Below are 18337 nucleotides of genomic sequence, written 5' to 3'. Positions count from 1 at the left end.
GCCTCCCCAGCCATCTTATCGGTTGACGCTGAAAAAGCTTTAAATAATGTACGATGCAGTTGGCTGTGGAAGGTGCTCTGGTCCATGGAGTTCTCGGGCCCGTTTCTCCAGTACCTTACATCACTATATGAGTCCCCCTTGGCCCATCTATCCACGCCATGGTTCTTATCCTCTTCATTCTCCCCCTAGAAGGGCACTTGACAGGGATGCCCCCTATCACCCCTATTGTTTAATTTGGCCATAGAGCATCTGTCGAGGGTCTTGTCTACTGTACGGGCCATTAAGGGTATTTTGGTAGGGAGGAGTTTGGTCTCACATGTTTTGTTTGCGGATGACCTTCTGATATTTTTAGCTAATCCTACTTGCGACCTGAGTGCAGTATTCAACCTCTTGATGGACTTTGGTTTGGAATCAGGATACAGGGTAACATAGCCAAGAGTGTTCTTCTGGACCTTTCTCCATGTGCTGGTGTTGTGGTAGCAGCGGATTTGCCTCTGCCTATCTCTCTATCTAGGACGTCCCTGAAATACCTGGGGATTGGGGTGGGTAGAACTGCACAATCTCTCTACTCTCTCAATTATTATCCCTTAATTCAAAAGATTACAGCAGAGTTGAAATGGTGGACGGCTCTTCCTCTTCCCCTCCTAGCCCGCTGCCATCTAATTTAAATGGTTCTCTAAACTGTTGTACCCCCTCCAAACGATTCTGATTCTATAAAAATGCAGCTCACAAGGTCCTGAGATATGCCCCAGAAGATCCTCCACTGAATTCAATAAATTGTGCGCAGGGGGCAGGGCTTTGCCGGCTCAATTTACATATTCATTGTCTGTGACGCCACTTAACTGAATTCAGCCACTTAACTGAACTCATGCTCAGAGTCACGCCCTCCTTCCATAGACTTGCATTAAGGGGGCGTAGCGTGAAGTCACGAGGGGGGTGGGGCTGTGATCTCAGGAACCGCCATCCCCTGTATGGTGAGTTATCAGCCACGGAGTAAACTTCAGCTCTGTAAAATAACGTCTGCTAACGGCTGAATAACGTCCGTCAAAATAACGGGCATATTCATCTGTTAAGACACGTTATAACACATGACGGAAGAAAAATTAGTGCATGTGCCGGTTTTTTTTCCTTCACAAATAACGTCTGTTATTCATGGCAGGCTACAACAGGTCGTTTAACATCCGTTTTTAAAGCTTTTCTAACGGAAGTTTATAATGGATCTTTTAACAGAGCAACTTTATAGTGTGAAAGGGGCCTAACATTCTGAGAAAGACATGGAAAATATGAATAAGCATTTGTTTACTACTGTGTGTAAAGCTTGAAAATGCTCCAGGTAAGAAGTAAACAACACATTCCACAGGATATGTCTATGTCAGCAGGTGTGATGTATCCATGGATAGAGTCCCATGTGAACCACCTGTGGGGAGAGAGAACTGGGTCAACAAGTGTAGTTTAAAAACAGCAGTAAGATAAATAAAATGCAACAGATGACTATGTTTAACACTGGCTACAACGAAGCAGACTCAACAGTCTGGACCTCATTCGATGGAAAATGAATGCTGGAAATTTAAATCATTGGTTTATGACAAGGAACCTACACAGCTCATCTGTAAAATACTCATCGAGAACGTTGGATATAGCTTGATGTGTAATATCTTTTATCATCAGTAAAAACCATGCCTCAAAGAAATAGGGATGCAAAAAAAAAAAAAAAAAAAACTCGAGTAGGAGCCACAAAATGCTATTTTCATTCTATAACTTGTTCCTCGACTTGGTCAGAAAAAAAATATATGGGATAAAACAATAGGAATCTGTTGTCAATAGGCTCCTATGTATATGTAGGATGGCTCTGCATAGCATAATCTTTAACAACAACAAAATGTATATCAGCCTGACATGCTAAAAAAGCACTCTTTGGCATTTGTTGGGTAAATATACTTTTGGCATATATTCCAAGATCCTTTTTTACCATATATGCAAAACATAGGTGCAACAGTCCAGAAGGAGCACAGTAAGTGAGAACCTGTGGGCTGGCTGGGACCTGGGTTCCATTGCCAGTCACAGTTACTGCAGCTTTCTTTAACATATGGTATAAATGGCACTGTTTTTACATTGAGGAATTATGGCTATTTTTTACATTTTTCTACCCCTATTGGACACTGTCATCATTTTTTCATTTTTAAGGGTTAATGCAGTTTCTGTCACATGGCTTATTAGGCTGGCACAGTTAAGGCCGGGTAAACAGGTGGTGTTCTGAATGATAACTTCCCTAGGACGCACCCTGGTAAGTGTCTTTGGCTCCTTGTGGATTCCCTTAAAGTAAGTAGTAATCAGGAGTTGCAGTGCCCACTGTGGGGTGCAGGTCTTTCAGATAAAGGTAGCTTGTCAGCCACAAAGTCTCTAGGACCAGTCTAAAGCCTTGAAGGGTCCTAGGATGACTATGGGATTCTTGTCCAGCTTCTCCCCACAGTGTCTGTCTCTTTTTTCCTTACTCTTCACTCTCCTTCTTCTTTATTCTTTAGGAACTGGAATAGGATAGTTACATAGTTAGTATGGTTGAAAAAAGACATACGTCCATCAAGTTCAACCAAGGAATTGAAGGGAAGGGGTATGGTTGGATGAAGGGAAAGGGGATAGTTTCACCAAGATATAATCCAAACACTAGCTAATGAGCTCCAAGATGTCCCGAACTTTGAGGCTTAATTCTGGAACAAGGGAGATCAGATGTTTCTCTCTTCCTAACTCTAAGTTAGACCTCACTCAACTGAACTGACATCTGGGGAGAGAGAGGCTGGGCTAGCACAGCCCCCTCCCACAGAATAGAATGTTCCCATTGTTAAGTATGAGCCTATGTAAAGGAAATCTATATCTCTTAAAGGGGTTATCCAGGAAAACCTTTTTTTATATATCAACTGGCTCCAGAAAGTTAAACAGATTTGTAAATTACTTCTATTAAAAAATCTTAATCCTTTCAGTACTTATGAGCTTCTGAAGTTTAGGTTGTTCTTTTCTGTCTAAATAATCTCTGATGACACGTGTCTCGGGAACCGCCCAGTTTAGAAGAGGTTTGCTATGGGAATTTGCTTCTAAACTGGGCGTTTCCCAAGACACGTGTCATCAGAGATTACTTAGACAGAAAAGAACAACCTTAACTTCAGAAGCTCATAAGTACTGAAAGGATTAAGATTTTTTAATAGAAGTAATTTACAAATCTGTTTAACTTTCTTGAACCAGTTGATAAATATAAAAAAGTTTTTTCCTGGAATACCCCTTTAACCTCTTAAGGATCCAGGGCGTATGGATACGCCCTCACACCCTGGGCCTTAAGGACCCAGGGCGTATCCATACGCCCTGGCGTTTTCCGGTCTCTGCCGCGTGCCGGGCAGAGATCGGAACTGGATGCCTGCTGAAATCCTTCAGCAGGCATCCAGGGCAAACGCCGAGGGGGGCTATGTAGGCCCCCCATGTCGGCAATCGCCGCAAATCGCAAGGGAAATCGCCCTTGCGATCTGCGGCGATACCGGGCTGATCGGGTCTCTGGAACCCGACCGTTCGGTAATTTCGCATGATCCCGGCTGTCACAGACAGCCAGGACCATGCTAAAGTATAGGAGCGAGGTGGCAAGCCTGCCACCTCCTCCGATCCCCTGCGATCTGTCGGTTAGTTAACCGACCAATCGCAGGGGGGGAGGGCGGTTACTTCCTCCCGCCCTGCCCGGCCCCTGAAAGTCCGGAGAGGACGGGAGGAAGACCGGAGGACGCAGCGGGGGACGGGGGAGTGCTGGGGACCGGCCCCGGTACTTACCTCATCCCTGAAGACCCAGATCCCTGCGATGAAGACGGCGGCGGCGGCGACAGGTGAGTTCCTCTTCAGCCACGGTCGGGCCCTTTACAGCAATGCACGTCGCCGTAAAGCGTCATGCATTGCTGTAATGGGACCCTGTAAACTACAACTCCCAGCATGCCCAGACAGCCCTTGGCGTCTGGGCATGCTGGGAGTTGCAGTTTTGCAACATCTGGAGGTCCACAGTTTGGAGACCACTGTGCCCTTCCAGATGTTGCAAAACTACACATCCTCAGCATGCCCTTACTGTCCAGGCATGCTGGGAGTTGTAGTTCTGTAACATCTGGCCCTTCAGATGTTGCAGAACTACAACTCCCAGCATGCCTGGACAGTTTTGGCATACTGGGAGTTGTAGTTTTGCAACATCTGGAAGGGCACAGATTGAGAACCACTGTATTAGTGGTCTGCAAACTGTAGTCCTCCAGATGTTGCAAAACTACAACTCCAAGCATGCTGGGAGTTGTAGTTCGGCAACATCTGGCTCTAAAGATGTTGCCGAACTACTACTCCCAGCATGCCTGAGAATGTTTGGGAGTTGTGGTTTTGCAACAGCTGGAGGCACACTGGTTGGGAAACATTGTCTGTTTCCTAACTCAGTGTTTCCCAACCCGTGTGCCTCCAGCTGTTGCAAAACTATAACTACCAGCATGCACTGATAGACTGTGCATGCTGGGAGTTGTAGTTTTGCAACAGCTGGAGGTCCCCCCCTGTGAATGTACAGGGTACATTCACATGGGCAGGGGGCTTACAGTGAGTATCAGGCTGCAAGTTTGCGATGCAGCAAATTTTGCGCGGCAGCTCAAACTCGCAGCGGGAAACTCGCTGTAACCCCGCCCGTGTGATTGTACCCTAAAAACACTACACTACACTAACACAAAATAAAATAAAAAGTAAAAAAACACTACATATACACATACCCCTACACAGCCCCCCTCCCCTCCCCAATAAAAATGAAAAACGTCTGGTACGCCACTGTTTCCAAAATGGAGCCTCCAGCTGTTGCAAAACAACAACTCCCAGTATTGCTGGACAGCCGTTGACTGTCCAAGCATGCTGGGAGTTTTGCAACAGCTGGAGGCACCCTGTTGGGAATCACTGGCGTAGAATACCCCTATGTCCACCCCTATGCAAATCCTTAATTTAGGCCTCAAATGCGCATGGCGCTGTCACTTTGGAGCCCTGTCGTATTTCAAGGCAACAAAATGTGAAGTTGGGGTCTACACCAGCATGTTAGTGTAAAAAAATAAATTGTTTACACTAACATGCTGGTGTTGCCCTATACTTTTCAGTTTGACAAGAGGTAAAAGGGAAAAAAGCCCCCCAAAATTTGTAATGCAATTTCTCCCGACTACGGAGATACCACATATGTGGGTGCAAAGTGCTCTGGGGGCGCACAACAAGGCCCAGAAGGGAGAGTGCGCCATGTACATTTGAGGTGATTTGCACAGGGGTGGCTGATTGTTACAGCGGTTTTGACAAACGCAAAAAAAACAAAACCCCACATGTGACCCCATTTTGGAAACTAGACCCCTCACGGAATGTAATGAGGGGTGCAGTGAGAATTTACACCCCACAGGTGTCTGACAGATCTTTGGAACAGTGGGCTGTGCAAATTAAAAATGTTGTACAGACCACTGTTCCAAAGATCTGACAGACACCAGTGGGGGTAAATGCTCACTGTACCCCTTGTTATGTTCCTCAAGGGGTCTAGTTTCAAAAATGGTATGCCATGTGGGGGTTATTTTGCTGTCCTGGCACCATAGGGGCTTCCTAAATGCGACATGCCCCCCGAGCAAAATTTGCTCTCAAAAAGCCAAAGATGACTCCTTCTCTTCTGAGCATTGTAGTTTGCCCGTAGTGCACTTCAGGCCAACTTATGGAGTACCTCCATACTCAGAAGAGATGGGGTTTCATATTTTGGGGGGTATTTTTTGCTATTAACCCTTGCAAAAATGTGAAATTTGGGGGGAAACACCCATTTTAGTGAAATTGTTTTTTTTTTTACATATGCAAAAGTCGTGAAACCCCTGTGGGGTATTAAGGCTCACTTTATTCCTTTTTACGTTCCTCAAGGGGTCTAGTTTCCAAAATGGTATGCCATGTGGTTTTTTTTTGCTCTCCTGGCACCATAGGGGCTTCCTAAATGGGACATGCCCCCGAGCAAAATTTGCTCTCAAAAAGCCAAATATGACTCCTTCTCTTCTGAGCATTGTAGTTCGCCCGTAGTGCACTTCAGGCCAATTTATAGGGTACCTCCATACTCAGAAGAGATGGGGTTACAAATTTTGGGGGGTATTTTCTGCTATTAACCCTTGCAAAAATGTGAAATTTGGGGGGAAACACACATTTTAGTGAAATTTTATTTTATTTTTTTACATATGCAAAAGTCGTGAAACACATGTGGGGTATTAAGGCTCACTTAATTCCTTGTTACGTTCCTCAAGGGGTCTTGTTTCCAAAATGGTATGGCATGTGTTTTTTTTTGCTGTTCTGGCACCATAGGGGCTTCCTAAATGCAACATGCCCCCCAAAAACCATTTCAGAAAAACGTACTCTCCAAAATCCCCTTGTCACTCCTTCGGTTCTGAGCCCTCTACTGCACCCGCCGAACACTTTACATAGACATATGAGGTATATGCTTACTCGAGAGAAATTGGGCTACAAATATAAGTATACATTTTCTCCTTTTACACCCTCGTAAAAATTCAAAAATTGGGTCTACAAGAACATGCGAGTGTAAAAAATGAAGATTGGGAATTTTCTCCTTCACTTTCCTGCTATTCCTGTGAAACACCTAAAGGGTTAAAAGGCTGACCGAATATCATTTTGTATACTTTGGGGGGTGCAGTTTTTATAATGGGGTCATTTGTGGGGTATTTCTAAGATGAAGACCCTTCAAATCCACTTCAAACCTGAACTGGTCCCTGAAAAATAGTGAGTTTGGAAATTTGGTGAAAAATTGGAAAATTGCTGCTAAACTTTGAAGCCCTCTGGTGTCTTCCAAAAGTAAAAACTTGTCAATTTTATGATGCAAACATAAAGTAGACATATTGTATATGTGAAAAAAAATAAAATAAATAAATTAAAATATTTTGAATATCCATTTTCCTTACAAGCAGAGAGCTTCAAAGTTAGAAAAATGCAAAATTTTCAAATTTTTCACCAAGAAAGGATGCAAGTTACAATGTTTTTTTACCACTATGTTAAAGTAGAATGTGTCACGAAAAAACAATCTCGGAATCAGAATGATAACTAAAAGCATTCCAGAGTTATTAATGTTTAAAGTGACAGTGGTCAGATGTGCAAAAAATGGCTGGGTCCTAAGGTGTAAAATGGCTGGGTCCCTGCGCCCGGTCCCAGTGTTTAAAACGGGGCCACGCCGTAACCCCGCATCACACCGGGTCGGTCCCGGCTGCTAATTAGCCGGGACCCTGGGCTAATAGTGCTCGGCACAGATCGTTGTGCCGTGCGCTATTAACCCTTCAGACGCGGCGATCAAAGTTGATCGCCGCGTCCAAAATGAAAGTAAAAGCTTCCCGGCAGCTCAGTCAGGCTGATCGGGACTATCGTGATAAAATCGGGATGTCCCGATCAGCTAGGATGCGAGCGGAGGTCTCCTCACCTGTCTCCGTCGCGTCCGATCGGCGTTTGATTGCTCCAAGCCTAAGCTACAGGCTTGAGCAATTGAGCCCCTAGAACACTGATCCATGCAAAGCTATGGCTTTGCAGGGATCAGGGTAAAAGATCAATGTGTGCAGTGTTATAGCCCCCATGAGAGCTATAACACTGCAAAAAAATAGTGGAAAAAAAAAGTTAATAAAGGTCATTTAATCCCTTCCCTAATAAAAGTTTTAATCACTCCGCTTTTCCCATAAAAAACTGTGTAAATAAAAATAAACGTATGTGGTATCGCCGCGTGCGTAAATGACCGAGCTATAAAAATATATTGTTAATTAAACCGCACGGTCAATGGCGTACGCGCAAAAAAATTCCAAAGTCCAGAATAGCGTATTTTTGGTCACTTTTTATATCATAAAAAGCTATCAAAAAGTCTGATCAATGCAAAAATGGTACCAATAAAGACTTCAGAACACGGCACAAAAAAATGAGCCCTCATACTGGCCCGTACGCAGAAAAATAAAGAAGTTATAGGGGTCAGAAGATGACAATTTTAAATGTATATATTTTCCTGTATGTAGTTATGATTTTTTTTCAGAAGTACGATAAAATCAAACCTATATAAGTAGGGTATCATTTTAACCGTATGGACCGACAGAATAAAGATAAGGTGTCAATTGTACAAAAAAAATGCACTGCGTAGAAACAGAAGGCCAAAAAAATTTAAAAGATTGCATTTTTCGCACAATTAATTTTTTTTCCGTTTCGCCGTGGATTTTTTGGTAAAATGACTGCAAAGTAGAATTGGTGGTGCAAAAAAAAGCCATCATATGGCATTTTATGTGCAAAATGGAAAGCGTTATGATTTTTAGAAGGTGATGAAGAAAAAATGAAAATGCAAAAACGGAAAAACGCTGAGTCCTTAAGGGGTTAAACTGTGAAAAAGTATAACAACAAAGCAGTTATACACATTATCATCAAGTATCAAACAGTGCAAATATGCATAAGAACAAGACTGTGAAAATCAACATCTCAACCAACAAGTTCAAAAGCAGGGACACCTTACTGCTACAGTAGTGAGAGTATTATAGGTTAATGCTGGGTTCCCGAATTGGGGAGAATTTACCATAGTGTGTATAGTGTAAAAGCTCACACACATTCCTACGCTAGCTTGTCACTGGAGTACTTTTCTGAAAAATGATTTGGCATTACCAGTGTATTTGCTATTTGCCTTCTAGAAGAGCACAAGGAAAATGACGAAGCCAGCACAGACATCATAAAACAACAGTAAATGACATCATCATTTCTCAAAATAACAACACTTGATTAATCCCCTCTTATTTTGGTCAATATTTGGTCCTTATTTTGGAGCTTATCTGGTTTGTTAGTGAAATCCGGGAATGGTGCCAAAATATAGGAAAAGGGGCAAATCTTTCTATCATAGTTTTTCTCTGTGTCATTTCCAGTCCTAGTCTTGAATAAAATGCAGCCCCAATACTGACCAATAACTTGTACTGCATGTGAGGCCAGACTAACAGGAATTTGTCGTCAGTTTCATTCTGCCTGAATCATGGGCAACATGGAACAGGGACAGGCTTCCTTATTAGGCTGGGTTCACACCACGTTTTGTTAAATACGGTTACCGTATACGGCTGAGAGGAGGGGGGCGGGGCTTAATCACGGCGTAGGCAAAAACGCGGTCGACCACGTTTTTGCCTGCGGTCGGGAAACCGCATACGGCCAAAAACGAAGCCGACCGGAGGCTGTGGTTCACTCCGGTCGGCTCATTGACATACATTAAATACGGTTCCCGAATACGGCTGAGTACGGGCGCTGCGATTAAGCCCCGCCCCCCTCCTCTCAGCCGTATACGGGAACCGTATTTAACAAAACGTGGTGTGAACAAAGCCTTACAATGATATATGGCACACTTTGAAACGTCTTGATGTTTCAATTGAATCAAGTGTGTTCACACGTCGGAAGTTCCACAGTTCCGCATAAATTCCATTCAGAAAAGCTCAGAACACAGAATTCCTCCAAAATACAAGCCCTGTTGACTTCAATGGGTTCTGCCATGGAATTACACAAAATATAAGACTGGTCTTAGAATTTTGCAGAATGGGCTGCAGAATACTATTGAAATACTATTGAAGGCAGTAAATTACAGCAGAATTTCTGGCAAAATTCTTCCATGGAATGTGTGAACATAGCCTAACACCGCTTAGGCTAAACTTCCAGTTTTTTCCTGCATTTTTTTTTGTGTGAAAAAACGCCAGAAAAAAAGTCAGTGCAATTTCCTGTGTCTGACGTTTTTTCTGGCATTTTTTCTGGTGTTTTTGCATTTGAGTGGAAAATGCATTTTTGGCCCCTTTGGGCTTTTTAAAAATGTGTTGGGTACCAAAAAAAAAAAAAAAGAAAGGATGCAGTAGGGATGGGAATTTTTTTTTACAAAATGTGTATTTTTTATAACAAAATTTTTTATAAATGTTTTAATAAAGTGTGTGTGTTTCAGTTACTTTTCTACATTTTTTACATTTTTTAGGTAGTACTACTACTCCCAGGATGGAACACACTGTTCCAAGATGGGAGTAGTAGCACCTGTACTAATAGACATATCACCCGATGCGATCATCCTATCTATTGCAGAGATGCGGAGCGGCTCTATACAGCGCTCGCATCTCTGCTCTGTACTCCGGCCGGCCAGTGATGTGAATAGAAATTCACATCACTCATTCACATTTTCCGCCCAGAGTGGGGATTGGCCGGATGGTTGCAGCCAATCACAGCTCTCAGAGGGAAATATGAATGAGTGATGTTCTATTCATATCACTGGCCCGCCGGAGTACAGAGCAGAGATGCGAGCGCTGTAGAGAGCCGCTGTAATAGATAGGGCGATCACAGCGGATGTCAGGAGTGACACCTGCTGTGATCTTTCCTTAACTGCAGGTACTACTACTCCCAACATGGAGTGCATATTGCAGCGAGTGTAAATTCTGACACCTGTTGCGATCTGTCTATTAATGCAGGTACTACAGCTCCCAGCATGGAGCAGAGTGTGCTCCATGTTGGGAGTAGTAGTACCTGCAGTTAAGGAAAGATCACAGTGGATGTCACTCCTGACACCCGCTGTGATGCTCCTGTATAATGAATAGATGTGGCCGGCCGCTCTTCTATGGTCCCCTGGACTGACGTATATATATACACCTATTCATATTTCCCACAGAGTGTTGTGATTGGCTGGAACCATCTGGCCAATCACAGCTCTCTGTGGGAAATATGAATAGGTGTGTATATATATGTCAGTGCAGGGGACCATAGAAGAGCGGCCGCCGCATCTATACATTATACAGGAGGATCCTGACGGGCGATCTGTCTATTAATACAGGTACTACTATTCCCATCATGGAACAGTATGTTCCATGCTGGGAGTAGTAGTACTACCTAAAGAATTAAAAAAATAAAGAAAAAAGTGAAAAACACATACACACTACATTTTTATTATTGTCGGCTACATTTTTAGTTCCCTGCCTGCACACATAAATTGATCCCTGTTTAAAAATTTATAAAAATTTTGTTATAAAAAAGATAAATTTTGTTAACTGCAATTTTTTCCATCACTACTGTATCTTTTTAATATTTTTTAATGGTACCCTACAAACTTTTATTAAAAAGGGTATCTCCATCACTTTTTTGGTTTGCTAAAAGTCCAAAAAGAATAAAAACTGCCTGCAAAAACGCCAAAGTTCAAACCCACATGGCGTTTTTCATGGCGTTTTTTTACTCACATTGACTTCTATGGGAGAAAAACGCCAAGATTTCATGGAAAAAAACGCCATAGGCTCAACATGCTGCGACTTTGCAAAACCACCAAGGAGCTGAAAAACGCAAAAAAGAGTGAAAAAACAGCAAAAGGATTAAAAAAAAAATACGCCAAACTGAAAAACGCAAAGTGGAATTCTTTTTTTGTTTTTTTTTCATTGATTTACAGCTAACATCTGGCCACAAAATTTTTTCAATGAAAAACAACATGGGGGCCGTTTTGTCGTTTTTGGGGCAAAACGCCCCCCCCAAAAAAAACTTAGTCTTAGGCTGACATTACTGATAGATTTCCCCTTACTTGCAAATATGGAGAGACTCTATGTCCATCAGTGCCAGCACATAAGGAGAAACCACTGGGGGAGCACCCAGATATGTCTGAGCCCTGTACCAGAAGCCAGAAGTAAGCAGGCAGGAAAGAGACATACAAATGCTTCCTTTATTCTCATGTGCAAACCCATTTAAGGTATATTCACAATCTTTCCTGCTGTAAATTATTAGCTGCAGAAAATTTGCTGTGGCTAAAACTCACAGCTGTAAACTCGCAGAAGATCCACCCCTGTGAACGTGCCGTTAGGCTATGCTAATACAACAGAATTTCCTAGCGGAATCTGCTGGAAAAATACTGCTTGGAAATTAAGCTAAATTTACTGCGCATTTGGGGGGGGGGGGTATTTTACTAAATTTTTTCTTGGGTATATTTGCCGCAATCTTTTGGTAAAGTGCGTTTTTTGCAACTTTTTGTGCGTCATTTACTTGTGTTCAAAAAGAAAAGAACTTCCTCTGGAGCATCCAGCTGCTGATAAGTACTAGAAGGATTAATATATTTTAATAGAAGTAATTTACAAATCTGTTTAACTTTCTGGTACCAGTTGATTTATAAAAAAAAAAAAAAAAATTCCACTGCACTGATGGAGGTATTATGGTTCTCTATCGTTATTTATTATGTCATAATTTTGTGATTTGTGTATTTGGAAAAAAAAAATTAATAAATAAATAAATATATTACTGTTTATTTCAATGGATTACATCACATGATTTGATTTTATATGGTGTAACCAAAAATCTATGGTGAGAAATCTGTGCTGGTTAAAGGGGTGGTCTTTTGGAGAGGTTTTACTGTATTATTTATCTTGTAGTGACCATGAGGCATTATACTAAAGTCTGATAACCCAACTTTGCCTGGATCCTCCCACCTTGCTACACGGAAAGATTTGACCTATTCATAGTATATGTTATGTTTTCTCTTCACTACACCTGGCTATTTCCACCAAACATTATACTCCTAACTATAAAAATACAAAACCTACACTGAAACTGAATTGTCTGAACAAGGCTCAAGACCAATCATTTGTTTGTTTTCTCGATGTTGCCGCTATTATCAGAAGATAACTCCTCTGAATGAGTCAGTCTTTTTCTGCCAAGTTATTCAGAGCAGCGGTGAGATAAGCAATTCTAGTCTTGTTAATCTTTTTTATGTAAGAGATTTATGGTGCAATACTAGGGCAGGATTAAATAGGGCCTATTTATACTTCCCTGCTGTGACTTCACAGGTGTTAAAGGGGTACTCCGGTGGAAAACTTTTTTTTGTTTGTTTTTTAAATCAACTTGTGCCAGAAAGTTAAACAGATTCGTAAATTACTTCTAATAAAAAAATCTTAATCCTTCCAGTACTTATTAGTGGCTGTATACTACAAAGGAAGATCTTTTCTTTTTGGATTTCTTTTTTGTCATGAGCACAGTGCTCTCTTCTGACACCTCTGTCCATGTCAGGAACTGTCCAGAGCAGCATATGTTTGCTATGGGGATTTTCCCCTGCTCTGGACAGTTCCTGACATGGACAGAGGTGTCAGCAGAGAGCACTGTGTTCGTGACAGAAAAAAAATCCAAAAATAAAAGAATTTCCTTAGTAGTATACAGATGCTAATAAGTGCTGGAAGGATTAAGATTTTTTAATAGAAGTAAATTTACAAATCTGTTTAACTTTCTGGCACCAGTTGATTTAAAAAATAATAATAAATAAATAAATAAATAAAGTTTTCCACCGTAGTACCCCTGTAAGCTGCACTAGTTAAGTAAAAGCAATGTTGAAAGACGTAGACCTGACCGCATTTTATCATGTACCAGATTAGAGGTAGACAGTGAAACCTCTTTGAAAAGATAAGCCAAAATTGCATTGAAAAGGGGTCTTTTATGGAGAAGTCTTCTCAAAGGAACTAGCCACCATCCATAATACTGGGCAGGAAATCTGTCACACTAAATTTGGTCTGGATAACATGGGCTTTTCTCAAAGGGGTTAACAGTATGTCATTCCCAAATTGTATGAGTCAGGTGGTTTACATTCCTATCTGTATTAGTATATATGCAGGATGATGATGGTGTACTTACACTTACTGTAGGCTGTCATGTAACACAGATCTATGTGCACAGATTTAAAGATTTGCATGACTAATCTTGTAACCCAAAATGCTGAATACCAAGAATAAGTGCTGAGTGAATGGTGAGATAACCTGCTTATATTACACTACAGGGACTGAGAAAAGTGCCCACTGGTTTAGTGCCTCAGTCCTTGTGCTTAGTGGCTGCTATTTTGCCAATTGTTGTTTGTTTTTTAACTGAGAATTACAATAACAATAATCTGAACACGTTCACACAATGTAAAATAAAAACTTTGCTGATATATTTATAAGTCAGAAGTGGATCCATAAGGGAGGAAAGGTATAAGTCCTTTCTTTATATGTCCTATTCCTTTTAAATACACTTCTGACTTTTGCTCAAAAACTGCAGTGGTAGTTTTCCAAAAAACCTGTGTGGAAACCTAGCCTAAGGGTACGTTCACACGCGTGGATTTTCACAGCGTATTTAGCTGCAGATCCGCTGGTGAAGGCCCTGCTCTATGCTGGCTTCGCAGTGTGCCTGCTGTTAGTGGCAATACGCCGCTACGAGCAGACACACTGCAGCGATGTGCGTGGCGTACTCGCACATCGCGGCCGCTCTCCCTGCTCTGAGCTAGGCAGAGAGCTCCCGCGATGTGCGAGTATACTGCGACTCGCACATCGCAGTGTGCCTGCTGGTAGCAGCGTATTGCCACTACGAGCAGGCACATATAAAGCCAGCATAGAGCGGGCCTTCCCCAGCGGATCCGCAACGTTAAATACACTGAAAATCCGCACGTGTGAACGTACCCTTAAGCTTGGTTTCCACACAGTTTTTTTGGGCACTTTTTTTTTTTTAAAGCTGCCTCTGCAGTTTTTGAGCAAAAGTCATAAGTGGATTCAGTAAGAAGGAGAAGTGTAAGTCCTTCCTTTATATTTCCAATTCATTTCGCATACATTTCTGGGTTTGGCTCAAAACCTGCAGTGGTGGTTTAAAAAAAAAAAAAAAACGCTAGAAAAAGAACCTGTGTGGAAACCTCGCCTTATTGTAACCAGAAAAAAGTTGTGTATTTTTACAGACTGTTAATAAGCTGATGGCTATCCCAAAGTTTGGGCTATGTTCCCTGTAAGGCTATGTTCACATGGCGGAATTTCTTGTGGCAGAATAACAGCAAAATTCTGTGTCAGCTAAACACACAATTCCACTGAAATTCAAGCCCCGTGATTTCAATAAGATTTCGCTGCGAAATTCCGCAAAATATAAGACTAGTCTAATATTTTGACAGAATGTGTAAAGCTGAATTTCCGCATTTGAATGCCTACCCCAGAAATTCTGCTACCTGAATGGGGCAGCGGAATCCTATTCAAATAATTTTTTCAGTAAATTATGGCAGAACTTCCACCGGAATTCTTCTGTGGAATTCCGTACGGAAATTCTGCTGTGTGAACATACCCTTAATCGTATCTGTTGGTATTGCGCTGTAAACGGAATGCTGACATATCCTGGTAATGGGAGCAGCGCAGCAGAATCCATTCACTTTTATGGTTTAGTGACTCCATTAGGGACATTTCCGATATTTTAAGCAGACTCATAACAGGGACTGTTGCACTTTTGAAAAAAGCTCATATGTTCGTACAGAGTCACCTAGTGACTCCTTCCTGGCCATAAAAGTGAATGGGGTCCTCTGCTCCCATTAACAGTTTACATCAACATCCCATTTTTGTCGGGATGCTGAAGATAAAACGAATGGAGGCAGGAACACAGTGTGGTTGTACCCTAAGTTTTTTGCAATGTATTTTCGGCCTCATTAAACAGCTTTTTTTTTAATGACATTTGGTCTTACTTCCTAGCTAGTTTCTGCATTTTTAAACTAATGAAGCTAGAAACATTTCTTAGTTTTAAACAAATCAATTTTGCTGGAAGATAAGATATGCTGTTACAGGATACAAATAAAAGAGAAAATAACAATCACAAACCCATAAGAATGTGAGTGGGAACAAGCAGTATATAGTAGACCATTAGAGTGCCATTGTATAAGAGAATGAGTATGATAACCCAAGTAAGGAAGGGATTCAATGGTATACTTAAAACATAAAATGGATACATCCACCACAGCAATATTACAATCATAAAGAAACATAGTAAATGACATCTGAAATGGTGGAGGAAGAGATCCTGGGCAACTACACCTATTAAAGTGGTTCATAGGGTTGCCCCTTATCACTAAAGCTAATAACATTTCTCAAATGCCTAAATCTTTGTGATTGTATCTGCATTAAAATACTGAAGCCTGAATGGGATTAGGAACTGAATACGCTGTACCTTTTGTTCTGCTTGAAGGACTGATAGTTTATCTGGTCCACTTTGGTGCATCAAACCAACCATCACCATCACTATAGTACAGTACGATATGTTAATGGAAGTATAAACAGTGCTTGAAACTTTGAATGAACTTATCAGCCACTGACCACAAACTGTCACGGTCTTAGCAAACAGTGTTAGTAACAAAGGGATGGTGTATTGTGAAGATGATGAGAAGCTCATTTAAAAGCACAATAGAAATGGCAGCAGAACCTTCTCTTCACAAGAAAGCAAAAAAAAAAAATAGCAATAAATAATATTAGTAATAATAAAAATAAATAAATATATTTATATATATATATATATATATATATATATATATATATATATACCGTATGCACTTTACTGCTGCTGAGGCCACCAGGAAAGACCTGACACACTGAAATCAATGGACTTGTAATATATAGATATATTAAGCACAGACTTGTCAGGCTCTTTAGTATGAGAAGTGCTTAGCCACCTTTTATTCTGACTGATGGACATAGTTAATAAACCACTCTTAACTAAGAGTTAAGTTATTGCAATAACTTCTAGTTTATTAATGCCCCTTTTTAAGTTTTAGTTGGATATGTACTTCAAGGATTTATCTAATATATGAATATCCTTGATTTTCAGGGACAGTAACATATTTCAAAGTTTGCTCCCTTGAAATATTTGCTCCTGACAGTGTCCATGGTATTTAACATTGAGAGGTGGCCCTGTTGTTCTTCTCCGTGGTTGGTAGACACTGTTCACGTCACCATCATTTATCTATAATGAGGTTCAAGTTCACATTCATTATTTACTGCGACAGAACCAGATTTTTTATCATGTCCAGATGTCACCTAGATATGCCTAAGTCTGTTTAAGTTACACTGGTAAGTCTACAAGGTTGGCAGGGTCATCTCCATACAACTTAAAATTTAAAGGGGTTATCTAGTCTACAAAACCCCTTGTAATATACCATGTTAGAAAATTCTGAATTAATAAAGCAGGGGTCCTCAGTTTAGAATCCTCATCTCTTGGCCAGACCTGCCCTGTTCTGCGTTACACAGGCAACCCATTGATTTGAATGGCCGCTCAGGTTTCAGCATCATGTCCCAGCAAGCTTCCATGGCCTGTCGACAGTTGTCTCCTTTTACATAACTGAATGCTTCCTCCTTTCCTGCTCCAGATCTTTTTGTCTGACCTGTTGGCCTATTTAGGGCACCCATACACCTTCAATAACTGTCTGCTGAACATTCGTTTGGCCAAAAAACAGCTCACCTGTTTAACCCATACACACATATTAATTAATATTAAAGAGTACCTCTCATGATCTTGTTACATTTTATAAGCCTCCCAGTTCACTGCCTCCATCATGATAAACCACCCCCTGCCTTTATTTTTATTATTTTTTAGTAGTGGAGCATGAATGGCCTATAAGTCTCCAAGTGTCTTTATGACGCTCACTTCATTCGAGCGACACATCTTTCTGAGGCAAAGAACATCAAGACATGGCTGTACACATGTAATTTTACATCAGTTGGCTCTGTGGCTATCACTGAAGGGGACACTCATAGGAGCTCCTGAGGGTAGATCATTGGGCCAGCCAAATCCAAACACAGAAAGCATTAACAAAAAAATGGGTCTACCTGTTCACGAGCACTGTACTATAAATCTCAAGGCTATATTCTGGAAAGACCCCCATGCATGTCAAAGAAAAGCCAGTTAAATCAGTTAACTTTGGTGGGACCTAAAAACTTTCTAATATGTATAGGGGCTTACCAACTCTCCTTCAACTGATGATTTTGGTGGCAGAAAAAGATCATGCATGTTCGATTTGAACTGCCCATTTCTTTTGTTCGCCTGAAGATAAGTAGCCATCAGAGGAGTCTGGCAGTTGCTTTCTTCCCTTGTGTATGGATCAGGAGAAATGGTCTGTGTGGCTTGAGGAAGTGCCTGATTGGCACGAAACTGCACTGTTCCACCTCCCTCCCCCGGTTTGGACCGTGTCATCATCCACAACTTGGATTAAAGTCCACACGTCTATCAGCAGTGGTGGGTTGCCGAGTCTTCATTTCGTCTTATCCTATACCTTTTGTGGCTATGCTATACTCTGAGCACCGCCTGGCTGTCTACCGGGGATCTGGAGCGCTTGCCTCCCAGACGGACCTGCTTGACGAATATAGTGGGGATAGTAGTGCCAGATTAACATTACTTTTCTACATTGGGATCAGGAGAAATAGCTGTCAACTGAATGAAGATTGGATAGACAGCTGTTGAAGCTGTATGACCACCTTTAGACTAACATCCATCGTAATCTAAACTTCCCACTTCCCTCTACAAGACTAATCTCATGCTG

At 41.4% G+C, this 18337-nt stretch overlaps 1 long non-coding RNA gene across 1 annotated transcript in view; it reads right to left on the bottom strand.

The window, feature by feature from the left end:
* Window positions 1-1266: 1266 nt before the first annotated feature.
* The window catches only part of LOC130356161 (uncharacterized), a 52714-nt gene continuing 35643 nt past the window's right edge, over window positions 1267-18337 (bottom strand). The window contains exons 2-3 of the long non-coding RNA XR_008888800.1: window positions 2281-2525; window positions 1267-1417 (exon numbers count right to left, since the gene is read on the bottom strand). This is a non-coding gene — a long non-coding RNA (uncharacterized LOC130356161). The remainder of the gene's footprint in view (window positions 1418-2280; window positions 2526-18337) is intronic.

This window comes from Hyla sarda, chromosome 2, assembly GCF_029499605.1.
Source record: "Hyla sarda isolate aHylSar1 chromosome 2, aHylSar1.hap1, whole genome shotgun sequence".
NCBI lineage: Eukaryota > Metazoa > Chordata > Amphibia > Anura > Hylidae > Hyla > Hyla sarda.
Note: the sequence above shows the minus strand (reverse complement) of the source record. Positions and strands in the feature narration are given on the sequence as shown.